Source organism: Herpailurus yagouaroundi, unplaced genomic scaffold (genome assembly GCF_014898765.1).
Source record: "Herpailurus yagouaroundi ecotype Mexico unplaced genomic scaffold, PumYag 29, whole genome shotgun sequence".
Classification (NCBI taxonomy): Eukaryota; Metazoa; Chordata; class Mammalia; order Carnivora; family Felidae; genus Herpailurus; species Herpailurus yagouaroundi.
The window spans coordinates 77,646,836-77,666,129 of record NW_024412377.1 but is presented as its reverse complement, the minus strand read 5'-3'; the positions used below and the strand labels follow the sequence as shown (position 1 = coordinate 77,666,129).

At 35.8% G+C, this 19,294-nt stretch overlaps 1 long non-coding RNA gene across 1 annotated transcript in view; it reads left to right on the top strand.

Annotated features, from left to right (window-relative positions):
* LOC121012518 (uncharacterized) overlaps nucleotides 1–19,294 on the top strand; it is a 120,399-nt gene that overhangs the window by 27,906 nt on the left and 73,199 nt on the right. The window contains exons 4-5 of the long non-coding RNA XR_005782156.1: nucleotides 4,969–5,068; nucleotides 6,228–6,310. This is a non-coding gene — a long non-coding RNA (uncharacterized LOC121012518). The remainder of the gene's footprint in view (nucleotides 1–4,968; nucleotides 5,069–6,227; nucleotides 6,311–19,294) is intronic.

Genomic DNA, 19,294 nt, shown 5'->3' with positions numbered 1-19,294 from the left:
GTGGGTGATGGGTATTGAGGAGGGCACCTTTTGGGATGAGCACTGGGTGTTGTATGGAAACCAATTTGACAATAAATTTCATATATAAATAAAAAACTAAATAAATAAATAAATAAAATAAAAAATAAATAAAAAAAAAAACTTAAAAGCAACCACACAAAAATATCACACCAATGATCTAGGGTCCTAAGTGTGTTTTGGTCTGGTTGTTGAAAGGATCTTGATAGATTAGAGAAAAAAGGGAGTGATAAGAAAAGAAAAAAAAGGAAAAAAGGAAGACATTTGAAAAATTGAAAAAATGAAATAGAACAAAATGGAATGATGGAAGTAAAGTAGAATTTGAAAAACTTACAAAAACATAAAAAATGTAGTAGAAGAAAATTAAAGAAAATTATTCTTAATAAAAAATGAAAAGAAAAATAATTTTTTCTTTTTCTGTATTCAATAAATTAAAAGAAAAGAAAAAGAAGAAAAAATTTAATAAAAGACCAGTGAACAGGAATTATGATTGAAATTACATCTGGTTTCCCATAGATGTCAAGCTTGAAGCACTTGATAGTCTGTAAACTAAGCAGATGCATTAATGAGTTTGTCAAGAGCATGGTTGGCCCTGTTGGGCAGGGTTTTCCACTAGATGGCACTGCTTAGCTTACTGGGGTAGATTGCTGATGCAAGTTTAGGAGTGCATGCACATGCTTGGAGGGGTGAACATGGTGTCTCCCAGCTACCCAGTCTCTGGTATCAGAACTCTGTGCTCTCCATGACTGGAAATCAAGCAACCCTCCTTTTTCTCTGGCTTCCGTCCACTCCCTGCTTCTACACTGTGACCAAGCCATCAGGCTGCCAGGTGGCACCTCCCTCCTGTGTTTTCTCTCAAATGGGGCTGTTTCCCATCCCCTCACTTCTGAGGTACTGTGGCTTTGATCAGCTGAGACCTTCTGGGGTAGGGTCTCACTGAGCAATGGCCAGGTGCCCGTCTGCCCCCAGGAGCATTCCCAGGACAGTTCTGCTGTCAATGCTCAGAGACCGTGGCTAGGTGCTACACCCCCTCACACCCCTGGAAAAATTTCCCACAGTCTTATAGCAGCAGTGTTTTAGGGATTATGGTAAATCACAACACGTATCTGGTACCAGCCTTCCCCCTTAACATACATGTTCCAGCACCAGCAAATGTGGTTGTTCTCCAGGGTCCACTGGGACCTTTGCCTGTGGAGTGGCCACATAGCCTCTACCAAATGTCCTCCCAGCAGGGAAACTGCCTCTCCCCATGTGGCCCATGGACCCCTTGGGCCTCGCTCCCTGCTTCTGGGGATTTGCCCTTCCCATTAGAGCACCACCAGGTAACGAGCTGTGGAGTTTCAGTCTCTGCACTCCACCTGTTTCTAGAGTCTTAATGGAATTTAAACCCTTTCCTTTCTCCTTCCTCCCTTTTTTTGTTCAGTCCCTTGCATACTCTTTCTTTTCTCTCCAGCTGCTTCTGAGCGGGGAGGATGCTTTCCCATACTCTCCCCCTGTCTCCATCCTCTCTCCCCAAACAAAAAACAGCTCCTTGCCCTCCGTGGCTTCTCTCTCCCCCAGTTAACCTCTCTGTGCCGCGTACCTGCTGAGTTCTGTGGTTCAAGTTGTGAAGATTGTTGTGTTAATCCTCAAGTCAGTTTTCTAGATGTCCAGGTTTAGTGTTGATCTGGCTGTATTTCAGGGACGAGATACACAAAAAAAGCTTCCTTGCTATTCCACCATCTAGGCCTCTTCCCTGCGTTTCTCAATCCTAGGGAGAACTCTCAGTTGCCCATCACATTATATGCTACAGAAAGTGATTGAAAAGGACATTGTGTTGGTTAGTCACTGCTTCTTTGATTTTGCATTTAAAATAATTTTAGAGCCCTTTTTCCTTCCCATTTTTACCGTAATTTCTGGGAGTATTGAGTAAGTTGGTTCAAGTTTCATTAGTTTTTTTCTGTACTGTAATTAATATTCACGTAGGTGACACTATATAAAGTTACACGTATTTTTGTTAGTTAACATTTCTGTAAGAATAAGAATATATTTCTTACAAGAAATCCAGGAATTTATAGCAGAAATACAGCTTTTTTCTGATGCTTACTATGGCTGACTTCAGCAAGCCTAGTGTCTTTGTAGGCTTTAGAGAAATGGGCTGTTTAATTAATTCTTGGAGGTTTAAAGTAAAATAGAAGTGAAGAAAAAAATAAATACAGTTTTAAGTGGATTTTGTTCATCTTGTAGTTTAAAGCAGCCTATTGTTAATTTTGGAATTCCTTTACAATATTTAACTTCAAGATCACCTTTAATGCCACTGAGATTTACTATCTAAATGAAACAATCAAAATAAGAGACAGTGATGTAAGTGGCAAGCACCTCTTGTCTATTTTCTCTTCGTAGTAAGATAATAAAGCTCAGGTCCAATGATCCAAGCATAACTCTATAGGAGCATCCCATGGCTCATAGCATAAAATCGCAAAGATAATATGTGCAGAATCACACTCTAATACAATAGTAAAAGCCCAATAGTAAGATAATGTATAACATTATGGTTTGAAGAAAGATTATTATTTTTTTTGTAAGATATTGCACATTCAAACATATTGAATGCTCAATGTGGCATTTATTTGGATGGGCAATGAAAGATTCATATAAATGTTCATGAATGATCACACTGTTGCATGTAATGTTCAGCAACACTTACCTAAATGTTTTCATATTGCCATGGGAAAATTCATATATAAAGCCTGAATGCACACATTTGAATATATGATTAATGAAAATGGATCTAATTGATATTACTCTAACATGATCTTTTTACTCTAATGTTTACATAGGTCTTTGTATTGTTTCCAAACATAAAAATAAGATGTGGTATGAGAGCTTTAAAGATATTTGACAGGTTATTTGAAAGAATGAAGATATAAAAATGCAAGTGAATTAGGAGCCATTTTATTATTTTTTTATAGATTGAAGAGAGACAGTTTTTGAATGAATGTTTTAGAACCTTGTGAAAATGGGGGTGGCTCGATTAACTCTGAGCACTTGGAAGAGTGCTATGTTTGACACAAAAGGCACAAGATTCTGCTTCTGTATTTTCCATTTCACCCAGTATGATTGCATAGCTGAACAAAAATTTTCCCAATCACTGGATAAAGCTTTGAGGGTAGAGGATAAGAATCAAGGAAGTGTAGGAATTTTACACATTTTAAGTATCCAGGGATAAAAAAGACAGTCATCTAGTTGGGGAGAATTCCTCACAAATTACTTTAACTCTTGCCTTGGGACCAATAAGAGAGGTTCAGAAAATGACCCCCCAGAAAACCCTAAATATATATCTACAGATTTACATATATATCTGATTCTGCTTGATTGGGAGTCAGAATAGGAACACCTTTACCAAAGTTTAATTATTTAAAATTTGCTGTGTATAATACTGATTTCTCTTTGGGAATGTTAACACTGAAGGCTAAGGTTGAAAAATCTCTTACCCTGGTATGATTAAAACTGCTTATTAATTGTCACACTAATTGTAGGGTTTTTACACATGATTCTTTGAAGTGTCTGAAATCATTAGCGCTCATGAGTTTTCATAGCTATCTTTATGTGCCACTAATATGTAAGGCCTCTGGGGCAACAGTAAACACATAGAGATTTAATAACAGAATACAAAAAAAAGAAAAGAAAAGAAAAAAAAGCACTACTGTTTTCCTTTACATCAGCTTTTCAGTGATTCCCTTCTAATGGATTTTCTATAACCTCCACCCCCTCCTCTTCATTACATCCTATAAAATGAGAATGTCTTTGTTAGTTTATCAAACATTTATTTTAAGTTGCCTGTCTTTTTGTCAGTATTTTAATAAGGTGTAAGAGATTAATGTACATGCTATTGTGTCAACTTGGAGGGTGTTTGTGGATAAATGAACATTTCAATTGATGAACTTTGGGGAAATCAGATTACTCTCTGTAAAGTGGGTGGGCCTCATGAAATCAGTTGAAGGCCTGAATAGAACAAAAAGATCAACCTTCCTGACGAAGAAGAAATTCTTTAGCAAACTGCCTTTAGACTTCATCTGTATCATTGGCTCTTCTCTGTCTTGCGCCTGCTAGTTCACACTGCAGATTTTGGCCTCCGAAATAGTCTCTATAATTTTATAGTCTCTATAATTGTGTGAACCAATTTTTATATTAAATATCTCTCTGCCCCCCCATTTCTCTCTCTACATGTATACCTTATTAGTTCTGTTTCTCTAGAGAACCCTAACACAGCTATCATATAAAATTTGGCAGTTCAAGTTAGATAAAAGTATATTTCAGAAAGTTAACCAGGATTGCATTATTTGCTTCTCCCGGTGGTTATATCTAGGTCATTAAATTCTCTCTGCTTGGAGAGCAGAGCTGGCTTAATGGAGAGACTGTATCACTAACTACATTGCCAGAGAGGGTTTATGACTACACACCAGCCATCTTTCTCAAGATAGTGACAATGAAAGCAGGTTATTTAATATTTGAAATCCCAAAATACCAGCAATAGCAAATGGGGAAGGAAAAGAGATAGAGTTTAAAATTACTACAAATATTAATATCACCTGTTTTAGGAAAAAAAAAGTGACAATATTAGATATAGAATAGCTAGATAGGGCAAAAAACTCCTAAAGTCACTATTAAAGCTTGACTTTTCTTTCAGATTTTCCCACTGAATACCTTTCTAGCCAGTAGAATCAGTAAGAATATGCAATGAAACCTTAAACTTTATTTTTTTTTACATAGTTGTGGTTTTGATTCTCCAAACAAGCAACATACACACTCAATGTATAAGAGCATTTTTGGCTATACAGTGTTGCTAAGGTGTACTTCAAAAGTAGGACTCTGCCATCCTAACACACTGGGAAACTGATACAGACCTTTAACTTCTTATAGATTTTAGAGAAAAATAGTAATTTATCTATTCTGTATTTTTTTCCTCAGAAATGTCCAGAAGTGTTCCTCAGAAAGAATGTGCATAGGTAACGAGTTTCTCAATAAAAAGCTTCTTCATAAAAACTACATAGAGGACTTATGCTTCCAGGTAAGGTCTTACTTCCCTCCATGAACAGCTAGAAAATTCAACAAAACATTTGTTTTCAGACCATGGGTTTCAGACAACACAGGACTGTGAGAGGAGAGAAACAAGAGTTAACTATTGTCAATAAGTGTGGCTTTCTCCTTACAGGCAATTTTTAAAATCCTAGAGCATGGAGGACTAACACAAATTACCTAGTTTAAAGTTTGGAGAAGCCATGCTGGCTGGAATATTGGAAGCAGATTGCCAGTGAAGAGGGAGTTACTCAGAGAAAGCTCTGGAAATCTGCATAAGGATCCTTTGGAGTCTTAGGCTCAATACCAATCTACATGTGTAAGCTTAAACTCCATGAGAGTAGGCAAAGAAAAATTTATAGGGGAAAGAATAATTTACAGGTAACTGTAAGCCAAACAATTTCTGTACCTCAAAAAGGGCCATAGATCCTTCAAAAACCCAGCAACCACAGTGAAGAAACCTTATTAAATACAAGGAACATTGTAGAGATGCAAGGCCATGGTTTAGTAATTGTGCTGAACTACATCCCTAGAATAGGTTACTCTAGACTAGGGGTAAGCAAACTAAGAACCAAATCTGACCACTGCCTGATTTTGCAAATAAAGTTTTTTTTGGAACACAGCTCTTCTCACTTATTTACATATTATCTATGGCAGTTTTTGTGCTACAACAACAAAGTTGATTAGTTGAGATAGAAACCATTTAGCCTGCACAACTTAAAATAGATACTGTCTCACCTTTTCCAGAAAGTTTGTTGATTCCTCCTGTAAGCACACCTGATCAATAGGACTTTCCTGCAACTCAACAGCCTGTCAGAACAAAGTCCAACATTGTTAAAAGTCAGACAAAAAAATTCAGTAATTGAAAATTTATTTTTATTTTTTTAAGTGTATTTATTTATTTTGAGAGAGTGAGCAAAAAAGGGTGAACAGGGAAGGGCAAGGAGAGAGAGAATCCTAAGCAGGCTTCTTGATGTCAGTGTAGAGCCTGACAGTGGGACTCTGAACTATTAATCATGAGATCATGATCTGAACCAAAATCAGGACTCCAAAGCTTAGCAGACTGAGCCACCCAGGAGCCCCAGTAATCAACAATTTAAAGTTTATAATGCCTGTCACTGAATCAATTTTTTTTTGTTGTTGAAACCAAGATTGATTGCACCGTGGGAAGATTCAGAGCTCCCTTCTTCTGTAGACACTCAGCTGAACGAGAAAACACAAACATCAGAAACAGGTAGGAAAGACTGAAGACACATTTTTTGGTAAGGAACTCCCAAATCCCAGCTTTAGTTAGGCTAGGGTCCATGAGACCTACAAGACTATGGCACACAAAGGAGCAGTTGCTAGTGAGCACAAAGGCACTCTCAGCAGACATACTATACCCTGCCTTGCCTCCTGCCAGCTCAGTGTGGAGGGAGCAGGCAAAATGGCCCATCTCCCAGTCTTTCCTGAAAGAGTTACATCTACCTACTTTGAAAGCACTGCCTAAGTTGGCTTCTAATATAGCATATATCAAGAAATACTATTTTGTTCCTCTTTTTATCTTTAGACTTCAGGGCTTTTGTGATTTTTATTATCATGTATGTGTTCCATAGTGATTTTAATGAAATTTGGAAGATGGAGAATGAAATACCCTTAGAATTTGCCTCACAATTGAGAGATTTACTGTATGTATTTTTGATGTTTGTTTTATTGGAATCATCATTGTCCGAAATTTAGTGACTGCAGTGCTATATTCATCCTATTAAGAAAGGTTTCTCAACTGAATCAATAAGTCCATGCCTATTCCTTTTAGATTTCCATGGTATGTTGGAAGGATAATCTGTATGCTTTGGCTGGATATTATTATACAATATTACCTTTAGATCGCTTAATACACTTACTTGATTAATTGTATTCAATTTACATTTTAATATAACATTCTTTTTATTATTTTATTTATTTTTTCATCATGATAAGTGCACTCCTTAATCCTCATCCCCTATTCCTCTCATTCCGTAATCCGCATCCCCTATGGTAACCATTGGTTTGTTCTCTGTCGTTAAGGGCCTCTCTTTCTTGGTTTGTCTCTCTCTCTCTCTCTCTCTCTCTCTCTCTCTCTCTCTCTCTCTCTCTATTTATCTCTTTTGCCTTTCCTTGTTTGTTTGGTTTCTTAAATTCTACATATGAGCAAGATCATAATATATTTGTCTTTCTCTGACTGACTTATTTTGCTTAGCATTATATTCTCTAGCTCTATCCATGCTGTTGCAAATAGAAAGATTTCATTCTTTTTTATGGCTAAATAACATTCCATTGTGTATATATTACCACATCTTCTTTATCCATTCATCTATCCATGGACACTTGGGCTGCTTCCATTGTTTGGCTATTGCATATAATGCTGCAATAAACACAGGGGTACATGTATCCCTTTGAATTAGTGTTTTTGTACTCTTTGGGTAAATACCCTGTAGTGGGGGTAGTTCTATTTTTAAGTTTTTGGGAAATCTCCACACCCTTTCCCACAGTGTCAGGATCAGTTTTCATCCCCACCAACAATGTGTCAGGTTTCCTTTTTCTTCACATCCCTGAGCTCCTGTTGTTTATGTTTTTGGTTTTAGCCACTTTCATAGGTGTGAGGTGATATTTCATTGTAGTTTTGATTTGCATTTATCTGAGAATGTGTGATGTTGAGCACATTATCAGACACATCTTTTTATGTGTCTATTGGCCATCTGTATGTCATCTTTGGAGAAATGTCTATTCATGTCGTCTGCTCATTTTTTAATTGGGTTATTTAGGTTTTAGCTGTTGAATTTTATAAGTTCTTTATATATTTTGAATACTAACTCTTCTTCAGATATATCATTTGCAAATATGTTCTCCCATTTTGTGTTTTGCCTTTTAATCTCATTGATTGTTTCCTTCACTGTGCAGACACTTTTTCTTTTGATTAGTCTCAGTAGTGTATTTTGGCATTTTCCCTTACCTCAGGAGACAGATCTAGAAAAATGTTGCTAGGCCAATGTTGGAGAAATTACTGTGTGTGCTCTCTTCAAGGATTTTTATGGTTTCAAGTCTCACAGTTAGTTCTTTAATCCATTCTGAGTTTATTTCTGTGTATGGTGAAACAAAGTGGCCCAGTTTCATTCTTTTGCATGTGGCTGTCCAGTTTTCCCAATACTATTTTTTGAAAATATACTATTTTTTCCCATTATATATTTATTCCTCCTTTGTTGAAAACTAATTGTCCATGTAGCTGTGGGTCTATTTCTTGGTTTTGCGTTCTATTCCATTGATCTATGTGTCTATTTTCATAATGTACCATACTATTTTAATTATTACTACTTTGTAATATAACTTGAAACCTGTAATTGTGATACCTCCAGTTTTGTTTTTCTTTTCAAGATTGCTTTCGCTACTTGAGGTCTTTTGTGGTTCCACGCAAATCTTCTGATTGTTTGTTCTAGTTCTGTGAAAAATGCTGCTTGTATTTTGATAGAAATTGCATTAAATATGTAGATTGCTTTGGTAGTTGATATGACATTCTAATTTTCATTGGATTACATGAGTCAGGTACTGTTACGTAAAAGTTTAGCTACCTATATTTAAACTTTTGTTATGATTTTTTTCAACATTATGCTGTCTTTATAAAGTTCATGGCACCTACCTGGAGTCTGATATATTGAATGACCCCAGACCTTTGTATGAAAGACATTTTTGAATCAAATTCTAGCATTTTGTTAGAGCTTTAACAACACAAATTATAACATTGTACTACAGTTCTGAGATGTACTAAAAATAAGAGGCATAAGGCTAATTGTACCAGGTGGTGCATTTCGTTTGTAATGACAAAGCTTATTACTACACAAAATGAGTTTATTGTAAAAGAATGGTAAAAATTCCTATCTAGCGCATCACCAATTTCTTTAATCACCCCCTCATAATGTGCCTTCAACAGCAATACCTGGTGCTGACAAGCTATAAAGAGTTAAATATTGAATTAATATTGTGCATTTATTATTAAAGGAAGTATTTAAATAAAGCAAAAGGAACTTTATATCTAATAATCTTCAGTTATGTGAATGAAAAATGAAGAAGACCATATTCTCTCTTAGGGAAGTTTATAGTAATTGCTGAGTTTCTCTAATAATAAAAATTGGATTCAACAAAGTATAAACACAAATAATCATATGTTTAAGAGGCTCAACATTTTCGTGTGTTAATTACCTTCAAAGATATATTCTGCCTCAAAGCCTCCTTACATGCTGAGGAACATATTGAGGAAATATAAACATGTCGTGTAAAATATGTTGTCATATATTCTGCAGTAAGTGGGTTTAAGGAAAGCCTGCCCAAGGCTTAAGATAAAATGAAAGAGTTTAAAGTGTTATCTGTCTATATCAAAAGCAGTAGTTCATTGGTTAAATGAATTATGGTACCCTAGTGAAATACACAAAATAAAATGCATGTGTGTAATAAAATAATGTGTAACCAATAGTTAAGTATTTTATAAGAATATTTGAAGTTAGTAAAATGTTCATAATACATTAAATAAAATTCAGTTGTTATAGAATAATGAGGACTTTATTATAAAAATAGTGTAGATGAATGTAATATGTAAATGAGAATATGTAGAAAATGAGATAAAGAGAGAGAGAGAGAGAGAGACTGACTGACTACTTAACACCTTGAAAGAATTATAACTGGTAACATCTGAGTAGTGGGATTATGTATTCTTATTTTTCTTTTTATGCTTCTAAAATATTTTAAATTTTCATTATAAGTATATATGAGTATTAAAATAAGACAATAATACCTGCAAATTTTTTTCATTAATGATTTTTTTGAAGACAAATGTATTTGTTAATTATTTCATACAGGCCATAGTAATAGTTGCTTATTTCAACAGAAAAAAGCTTTGGCTTTTTTTCTAAAATCAGGCAAAAATATTAACCAATCATTACCTCGTAGGTCTAATAATAAGATGATACTATATATTATAATTATTATAACTCCTAGACCCATCTGCTCCATTTTATACCCATTCTTCTATTTACCTACAAGAAATGAATCCTGTAATTTCTTTATTTCTCATCTCATATGTTAATCCCAAAAATGAGCATGAAGTTTGTGGTGGATGCTGGATGTGCCCCCATGAGACCTTCTTTCCATTAGAAACTAGGAATGTTGCATGATAATGATTGGCAGATGAGTGCTTCTCCCAGAAATTCTTTGTTTGAAGGGAGTTGAGCCCCCCAAGTCTCCATGGTCCCTTCCCAGGAGTGATCAGCTTCTAACAATGGCTAATGTAAAACAACAGAGGGCTAGCTGCTGTGCCTTGATTTAGGGGTTCTCTGAAAGTCCATCCCCATGTCAGATCAACTGTGGAGTTGTCTGATGCTACTGTTCCTACTGTATCCAGTTCTTCCTTTTTGTCTTCCTAATCCTGCTTCTTGTAGCCCTCATAGATAATAGTTCCTGAGAATATGGCCCAATGCACTTCCTACATGCACATCATTGTCCTTGGGCTTATTTTTCAGGGAACACATCAAACTGATTATACAAAATTGCTTCCAGTGAATATTTCCTGGAATTACACAGGAAGTATTAAGGACCTATATATGAAGGAGAGCCTATTCAGCGTATTTTTGTTCAAATTCCAATTGAGAGAAATGTCTTTTCTCTTACCCTCATAGTTAACATGGCAAAGGACCCTGAAGTAAGTAGGGCATTTCAGGAATGAGAGACCTGTGGTCTAAGCAAGCAGACAGACAGGCGCTATTTCCGTGGAAAATAGGTAAAGCTGTCAGTCAGTATATTGCAGAACATCTCATAGGGAAGCAAAGTCTCTGTGGAAATACACTGATGTGGATTCTACTTAAAGTGAAATTTTTTTTATTTCAAAGGCTAAGTATTTAGTGGTAATGACTCATAAAATCATTATCAGAAGGAAAAGGATCAGCAGAGTTTGGATAATTTAATTGAATTCAATTAAAGAAAAACTAAATTTGTACAATATTTTTCTAGCACTGTTCTGATGCTCGAAACAGAGTAGCAAAACATGTGGATTAAAAATAAATAAATAAATAAATAAATAAATAAATAAATAAGAAAAAAATCTACTTCATTACTGATGATAAGTGTTAAGGATAAAGAGAAAGTCAAGGAAAGTAATAGGTAATGCTGGCTGGAGTTTGAGACAAATAGGAGGAAGAAAGAAGGAGTAGGAATCTGAGCTAAGACCTGAATGAGTGGATGGAATGAGCCATTATGTTATCTAGGGCAAGAAAATGAAAGATGAGTTTTAGAAAAGATTATAATAGAGATTTTATGGGGAGTAACATGGGTTAACGTATCTTCCCTTCTTAATGAGATGAAATGCAGGGCTCCTTACCTATTACTCACTCCTTAATGTTCAAACCCCTCACAGCCTCAGCCAGTCTTGTCTGATATCCCCACAGTTCTTGAAGCCTGCTAGCTAAATTTAAATATTATTCAGGCTTTGAAAAGAAGGAAATCCTGGCATTTCTGATAGTGTGGATGAACTTAGGGCACATTATGCTAAGTGAAATAAACCAGACACAAAAAGGCAAATATTACATGATATCACTTACATGTGGGCTCTAAAAAAACTTGAACTTAGAGAAACAGAGAGTAGAAAGTTGCCAGGGGATAGGGGGTGGGAGACATGAGGAGATGTTGGTTATAAGGTACAAACTTACTTATAAAATGGGTAAATTCTAGAGATCTAGTGTACACTGTGGAAGGTATAACTAATTATCTATTGTGTACATGTAACTTGCTAAAGGTTAGATCTTCAGAGTTCTCACCGCATGCATGCACACGCATGCACACACACACACACACACACACACACAATTTCTAGGATTTTAGGTTTTTGAGTAAAGCTTTTTTGTTCACAGCACTCTGTTTTAAGAAATTCCTCTAGTCAAAATTCTATAATTTCCTGTGGTATTTCTGCAACATACTTGTCTATTAACATTCAAAATTCAGGTATCCTAAATGGATAAAACCAGATAAGCACTACACTTTATATATGTCATCTTAATTCTGGTCGTTTCTGCCTGAGTTTCTTACATCTTTACAAGTTGCTTTCCTTCCTAATGCATCCTTCACTATCGTATTCCCTCTTTCATCTGTTTCTTAGGGTGATTTTTGCATCCTTAGTGAATGCCATCCTTGACACTTTCTTTCATAAGACTCGGGTTGGCTCGTGGCCCAGGAGACAGCAAGTTACACTGGGTTTTCTAATATACTTCAAAAGCTCTGAATTGCATTCTGACATCAAAGAGCCATAGAATGATAGAATGACAGCCCTAGATCGTACTTTGAGAAATCATCCAGTTTAATCCCTCTCTTTCTAAAAGGTTGATAATTGCAGTCCAGGTAGTAGCTATCGTATTCATTTTTTTCCCCTTTCCTTTCACTCAAGCCAACATGGACGACATTTCACCCATCTCACGAGTTACCCTATTCCAATATTTAAATTCTCATGGAGAACTATTTATTTTTCTGTCTTTTAGGAAATATATATTTCCTTAGTATTTTCTCTTTCTCAAGCATTTTGAGAACATGAGAAACAACTTTTTAGTACCACTGTCATATAATGGTACTAATTTTCTATTATAAGATGGTCATTATTGTATTTTTTTTTAATTTTTTTTAACGTTTACTTCTTTTTTTCTTTTTTTTTTTCAACGTTTATTTATTTTTGGGACAGAGAGAGAGCATGAATGGGGGAGGGGCAGAGAGAGAGGGAGACACAGAATCGGAAACAGGCTCCAGGCTCTGAGCCATCAGCCCAGAGCCCGACGTGGGGCTCGAACTCACGGACCGCGAGATCGTGACCTGGCTGAAGTCGGACGCTCAACCGACTGCGCCACCCAGGCGCCCGTAACGTTTACTTATTTTTGAGACAGAGAGAGACAAAGCATGAATGGGGGAGGGTCAGAGAGAGGGAGACACAGAATCCGAAGTAGGCTCCAGCCTCTGAGCTGTCAGCACAGAGCCCGACGCGGGGCTCGAACTCACGGACCACGAGATCATGACCTGAGCTGAAGTCGGCCGCTTAACCGACTGAGCCACCCAGGTGCCCCGGTCATTATTGTATTGAGATGTCTTCACTGGTAGAGCAGGTACAAAGTTCATGGTCTATGGACACAAATTGCCAAGTAACATTTTAGGTTTCATAAATATGCTTAGATACTGGGTCCCAATTTCTGCTTTTATTAGAAAAGTAGTACCAACTTCAGGTAAAAGCAGTTTTCTCTGTCTCTGCTGTCCTCTTTCTCCCCTCTCTCTATTCCAGTGGTTAGGTAATCAGTCAATTAAGAGTTTTCCCTTGTCTTCCATTATTCTCCCTCTCTCTCTTCTGGGTTTGGAAGGTGAGTAAAGGTGGGCAGGAACTTACATGCCAACTGTTGAATTGCCCTCATGTTTGCTCTCTGTTTGCCAGGTTAGTGCCATTACCTTTATTCAATAGAGAGGCCTTTTTATACCTACGTTTCTACTCTCAGCTTCAAGTTTTGGGGATGCAGCATACCCGGAGGTATTCTCTCAGGCCATTTCAGATTCAAAAGAAAATGGTGGTGGCCATGTGCAGAGAATGAGGGTTTCTTTTGTTTCTTCATTTTTGCTTTATTTGCTTTTGTCTTAGTTTTGTTTCCTCAGGTTTCACATTGCATATAAGATATTGCTTTTCTTTACCCTGGAATCTGTAAAAAGTGTATGGGTATATCTCCCTACACCTACTCCCTCAAGAGCCCTGAAGGATAGGGAAAAATGCAAGTTCACTTCTTGTATGAACATACACTTTGATTTTCAATTTTTTACTAGTTATCATGCTATTTTCTATTTTGGAGTTGGAAAAATGACCTTTGATCCTTCAGGCTATAATTTATGGTAAAAACCTTTATGTGCTGAGTTATCCAGATCTGAGAGGGATGTGAGTGCTGCCTAAGTTTCTGCTCTTGTAGACTCCATGTGGCTCTGCAGTCTGGTCCCGAGAACTCTAAGCCATCCTGAATGTCTGCTGTGGAACTTCTCCCCCAGTCCGGCTCTCCCCTCAAAGTACTGTTTCTTCCAATTTGCCCAAAGTCAGCAAACTTACAACCTCAAATAACTCCTTTAGAATGAGTATTCCTTCACTATTAAGATGTTTTGTTCTATTACCTACTCAGACTTTCAGATAATTTATCTTTATATATAGGGTTTTTGTTTTGTTTTGTTTTGTAGTCAGGTTATGCTTTGCAATATAACCCTTTTGAAGCTTAGATGACTTCCCTTTACATGCCATAGTGTACATCTCATAATGAATTACAGTAACACAAACTCAGGGGTGCAAAAATTTAATTGTGTTTATTTCTATATAACAGAAATAATACCTATGTATCTATCAAATCTTTATTTTCCCCATAAAGAAGAAACTTAACCTAGTAATTTCCAAACAAAACTATCATTTTGGGAATGAAAGCCAATCTTGGAAACTTAAGTTAAAAAAATTTCCCTCTGTTTTATTATACAAAATCCTAACTTTGTCTTATATCCCTTTATTTTCCAGCTTTGAATACATTTATTTACCATTAGTGATAGGGACTTTATGTATACTATATTAAGTATATGCTGTATAACATGTACTATCTCTCTGTCTCTCTCTCTCTCTCTGTCTCTCCCAATCTCTCTTCCCTGAGTATGTATGCATGAAGGTGTATGAGTTAGAATCCTGAAGCTACAGTCATTCTGGTTGAGTCTAGAGTGGTGTTGGTGTCAACACAATGCAGTCTTATTGTCCAAAGTAACTTTCAAAAACTTACATTCTTAATTCATATTTCTCAAAAAAAGAGAAAAAAGATCAATGCTTAGTGTATATATCCACCATTGCTCTCATTCCAAAGCTTCTCTTGTTCCTTCCTCTTTATTCTTCCTTACCTCTCAAAAGAAAGAAACTCCAGCAAACCCAGCACTAGCGTTCAGGGCTCACACTGAGTCAGTCAGTTTCTGTAGTCTGTGAGCTTAGTATAACATCGTGTTGTACACATTTCAGCCTATATTTATAATATATTGAAACCCAGACAAGTGTTAATGAAGAAAGTCCAACCCATGAAATGCATTTTCCCTTCTTACAAAGTGAGGATAAGACTATTGCAATCTAAGTAAACCTGTAATTTTGAAATAAAATAGCATACTTTTTGTAAACAGATTATTAATTGATGACCATAGCTGATCATTTGTTTCAGATTTTTTTTCTTCCAAAACAGTTCTGAATTATTTATAGTATTTTCCTATATGTGAGGCCTTATGGTGGTATATCATCTCCCCAATGACTCTGATGTTTTCAATTTTAGTGAAAGGTTTGCATACCACTTTTATCCAGCAAATAAATCACTGAAAGAGAAAGATGATATAACCATTTCCTCATAGCAAATACAAAATAATTTATCTTAGCTCATTTTAGTTATGCTCTTCTGTTTTTGGTGTCAGCAGCTTGTGTCTGTTGCAGCAAGATTTTCTCTGATTTTTATCAATGGGTTTTCTTATGAGCATTGCACAAAAAAGTGTGTTTGTGTGTGTATGTGTATGTGTCTGTGTCTCTCTTCCATTGGTATTGATAGCCACTAGTGTTTTCCTTATTTATCAGCCCCTCACTTATAGAACTATTCTTAATTCCTCAATATTGCTTCAAATATTTTTTCCAGACTAGGCATTTTGCCTATTTATTTTCATTTTTATTACTTGTACACCATCCAGTTTCCCAGAATGTATTGAAAGAGTATCTTTATATATCATTAATTATCCTTATAATTTAGTTTAATATTAATTTTTATTAAAAATATTGCTGGGTACATGTTGATGCTCTAAGTCTACCTTAAATAGTTTCAATTATCCTTTCAGTTTTTAGCTTTTTAAAAAAGTTCCCAATCTAAGACAATTTTGCTGCATCAAACGCATTGTGACTCTTTACATCCTCGCCTAGCGACTCTGCTAGGTCTGCCTGACCTCTGATCAGATTTTCATCCCTCACGTATCTGAGCCAATGACATGCTAATACTAAGCCCATTGTACTTACCCGTTTATGATCCATTTGGGCAAGGAGGTAAAAGAATGTACCCTGGGAGATATTTCCCTTGCTGTCACTGTGCAACAGCAGCCCTATCTGCTCCCATCATGGCAACTACCCCTGCTGAGACAGTGACTGCTCTTCTTGCCTGCTGATTTCTTTGCACAGGATTCCAAACTGACCTCGTAGGAATCATAGCTTATGGGAATCTTGCTGTAAATCTGCAGAAAACATTCTCTCTTTAGAAAATAACAGCTTCTATTTCCATAAAGACCAAAAATTCAGGGACAGGAAGCACAAAGTAAATCACTGGGGTGATGCTAAGCAGGTGTGGAGGCAGGATTCTGGTCCCCATGATTCATCCCCTAGTGTGATGCCTGTGATTATGTTCCTAGGCAAAAAGGGAGTGAAAGTTGCAGACGGAGTTAAGATTGTTGATATGCTAACCTTAAAATATAGAGATTATCCTAGATAATTTTGGTGGGTTTTACATGGTTATAAGGCCCTTGAAAGCATAAGAGGAAAGTAGAAGAGTCAAAGAGGTGGGATGGTAGAAAAGGTGAGAGCTCACAGCCAGCAGGGGAAAGGACTTCAGTCCTACAGTGGCAAGGGACTAAAATCTTCCAGCAAGGTAAATAAACAAGGAAATGGATTATCCCCTAGGTCTTCCAGAAAGGAATACAGCCCTTTTGATGCTTTGATTTTAGCCTAGTGAGAACTTCACCATATGTCTGACCTACATAGCTCTAAGATGATAAATTTGTGGGATTTCTTAAGTGTCCCATGGTGTCTTTAAAAAGGAAAATTATCATTGTATACCTTTTTTTTCCCCAAACGTGATATCAAAGCATTCTCTATAAGGGGATAAGCCAAGTACAGAGCATCCTTCAATGTTTAAACGCTCATTGAGAATTTAAAAATCCACAACCTTAAGCTAAATACAAAGTTCTTTATAATTATAATTCTAACACAGCCAACAAAGAAAAACTTTAAACTCAATTGAAAACAAAACACAAAAACTAAAACTTTCATGTTCAATTGTTATTTTCATGTCACGATTTTTATAAAAGGAAACATTATATAACTGTTTAAAAGGCCATGCAGAATAAAATGTATATATTGCTTTAGGAAGAAGTAACAGCCAACTGGTGTGACAAATATGTGGAGCGTTTACCTTTTGGTTTGAATTATTATGTATCTGAAGGCTAATATACTTAGAAATTAATGGTCATTTTGTTTTGATGGTACTTAGTTTTTATTTTTTTTAATTTCTGTGTTGTTTGGATATTTTGCAGCCATTATTATTTTGTTATAAAATGAAACTCAGAGTTCTATTATCTGCACACAAAAAGTGACAGAGTCATGCACACTACTTAGGGTAGGCTCTGTAGGGTGTATATTGCCTTGTTGAGTCACTTTGGCGAATCTTGCTATGACAAGCATATCTGATGGGTTTTAGAAGCACAAAATAATATTCTCTCCCATACCACACAGGAGGAATCTTGCTAATATATTTAAAATATATCTTTAGTTAAGAATATACTTGAGAAATATGTTAGTGTGCTTTGCAATGTTATTTACTTCAAATCATGCTAAACATTTTCTGATTTTTTAATCACAGTTTTGTTTTTAAGCATATACTATATAGCATCACTGCATACAGACATACTGTATTTTATTATTAATTGTCTTTATGATAGCTCAGTTTTCTTCAACTTTTGCCACCACAAACAAGTAACATATTCGGGAAGCCATTGGGGATTATATCTTGAACTAAGCCTTGATACACATACTTAATTTCATAAAAAGAAAACCCAGAAATCTCTCTAAAAGAGTTGCACAGATTTATGCTCTTACTGTCAGTAAATGTTTCCATTTCTCTATATTCCACTAGCACTTGTTATTATTCAATAATTTCAGGAAAGTGTACTTGTCATTTGATAATTTTTTCATAAACTTGTTAATTTTACTTACATTGTCTTTGGTTAATGAGAAATTTTTCATTTGTTATATAATAATACTTTTGCTTTTATAATTAATGCTTTAGGGGAATTTTTAAGATATGAGAAATATGAAAAAAAGTCCTAACAAGCCATGAGCAACAGGCATATCATTACATATTTAGTTATCATTTGACCTGAATCTCATGATCAACGCAATCTTACTATATGATAATTTTGAAGGATTATCCTCTCGGATACAGAATATCTGTTTGATTTGTTTAAATATAAGTCATATAGTTTCCCTACATACATTTCAATAAATGTCATCATATTCAAAGGAAATAAAGATATTTCCAAAAATCATATTGTTTCGAGTAGTTGCTAAATCATACGTTTGTCTAGGACAATGGTAAACAAGATGGGATTTTGGAATAACAGATAAAAATAGATAAACCAGAACATATGCTCATGCTACCTTGAATAACATTAAAGTTCTTTCTGACTGCATATGTGATTGCTTTTCTGTGCTGTGTGTTTGTTTCCAAGCACTGTCTATGAAGTGTGGAGAGTCAGTGGAAGAGGTTAGCTAAAGGCACTCCAATTAGATCTCATCTGTCTGAGGGCTGGTGTATGCTGGGCTCAACAGTGTCTGAGGCAGTATTGCTTGATAAGCATCTCATGATTCAGAAGGATGTGAACTTATAGATTATTCATTACTGAGAAGGGATATCCAGCCTTCTCTTACTTATCTAAGCTTTTTGTAGCATTATTTCTCAGGTTATTACCAGTACAGATGATATAAATCAGTAGATAATTCTTCTTGGCCTTTCCTAACCAACACAGCAGTTTTTGAATTCCAGTGACAGAGATAAATAGGGAGGTAGAAAGGTAGGCTTCAGAGTTGTTGTGAATTGTGAATGTACCTACTTTGCCCTTCCCAGTTTGGACTTGCTATTTTGTATCAGTGCAAAATGCTCGCTGCTACCAAAAAAAAAAAAAAAAAAAAAAAAAAGCTGAGAAACTCATTAACGAAAGCTAGTTCAGGGATTCTGGGTACATAGAAGCAATTGGCTGAGCAGCAAACTGTCTTAGGGAAAACATATACAAATAATCATTATTTATGATCCAAGAATAGTGGTTTTTTTTTCAATTTCTATCATTTGGCAATTAGTTATAATTTGTAAAACATCTAAATATATCAATTCCAGGTAAT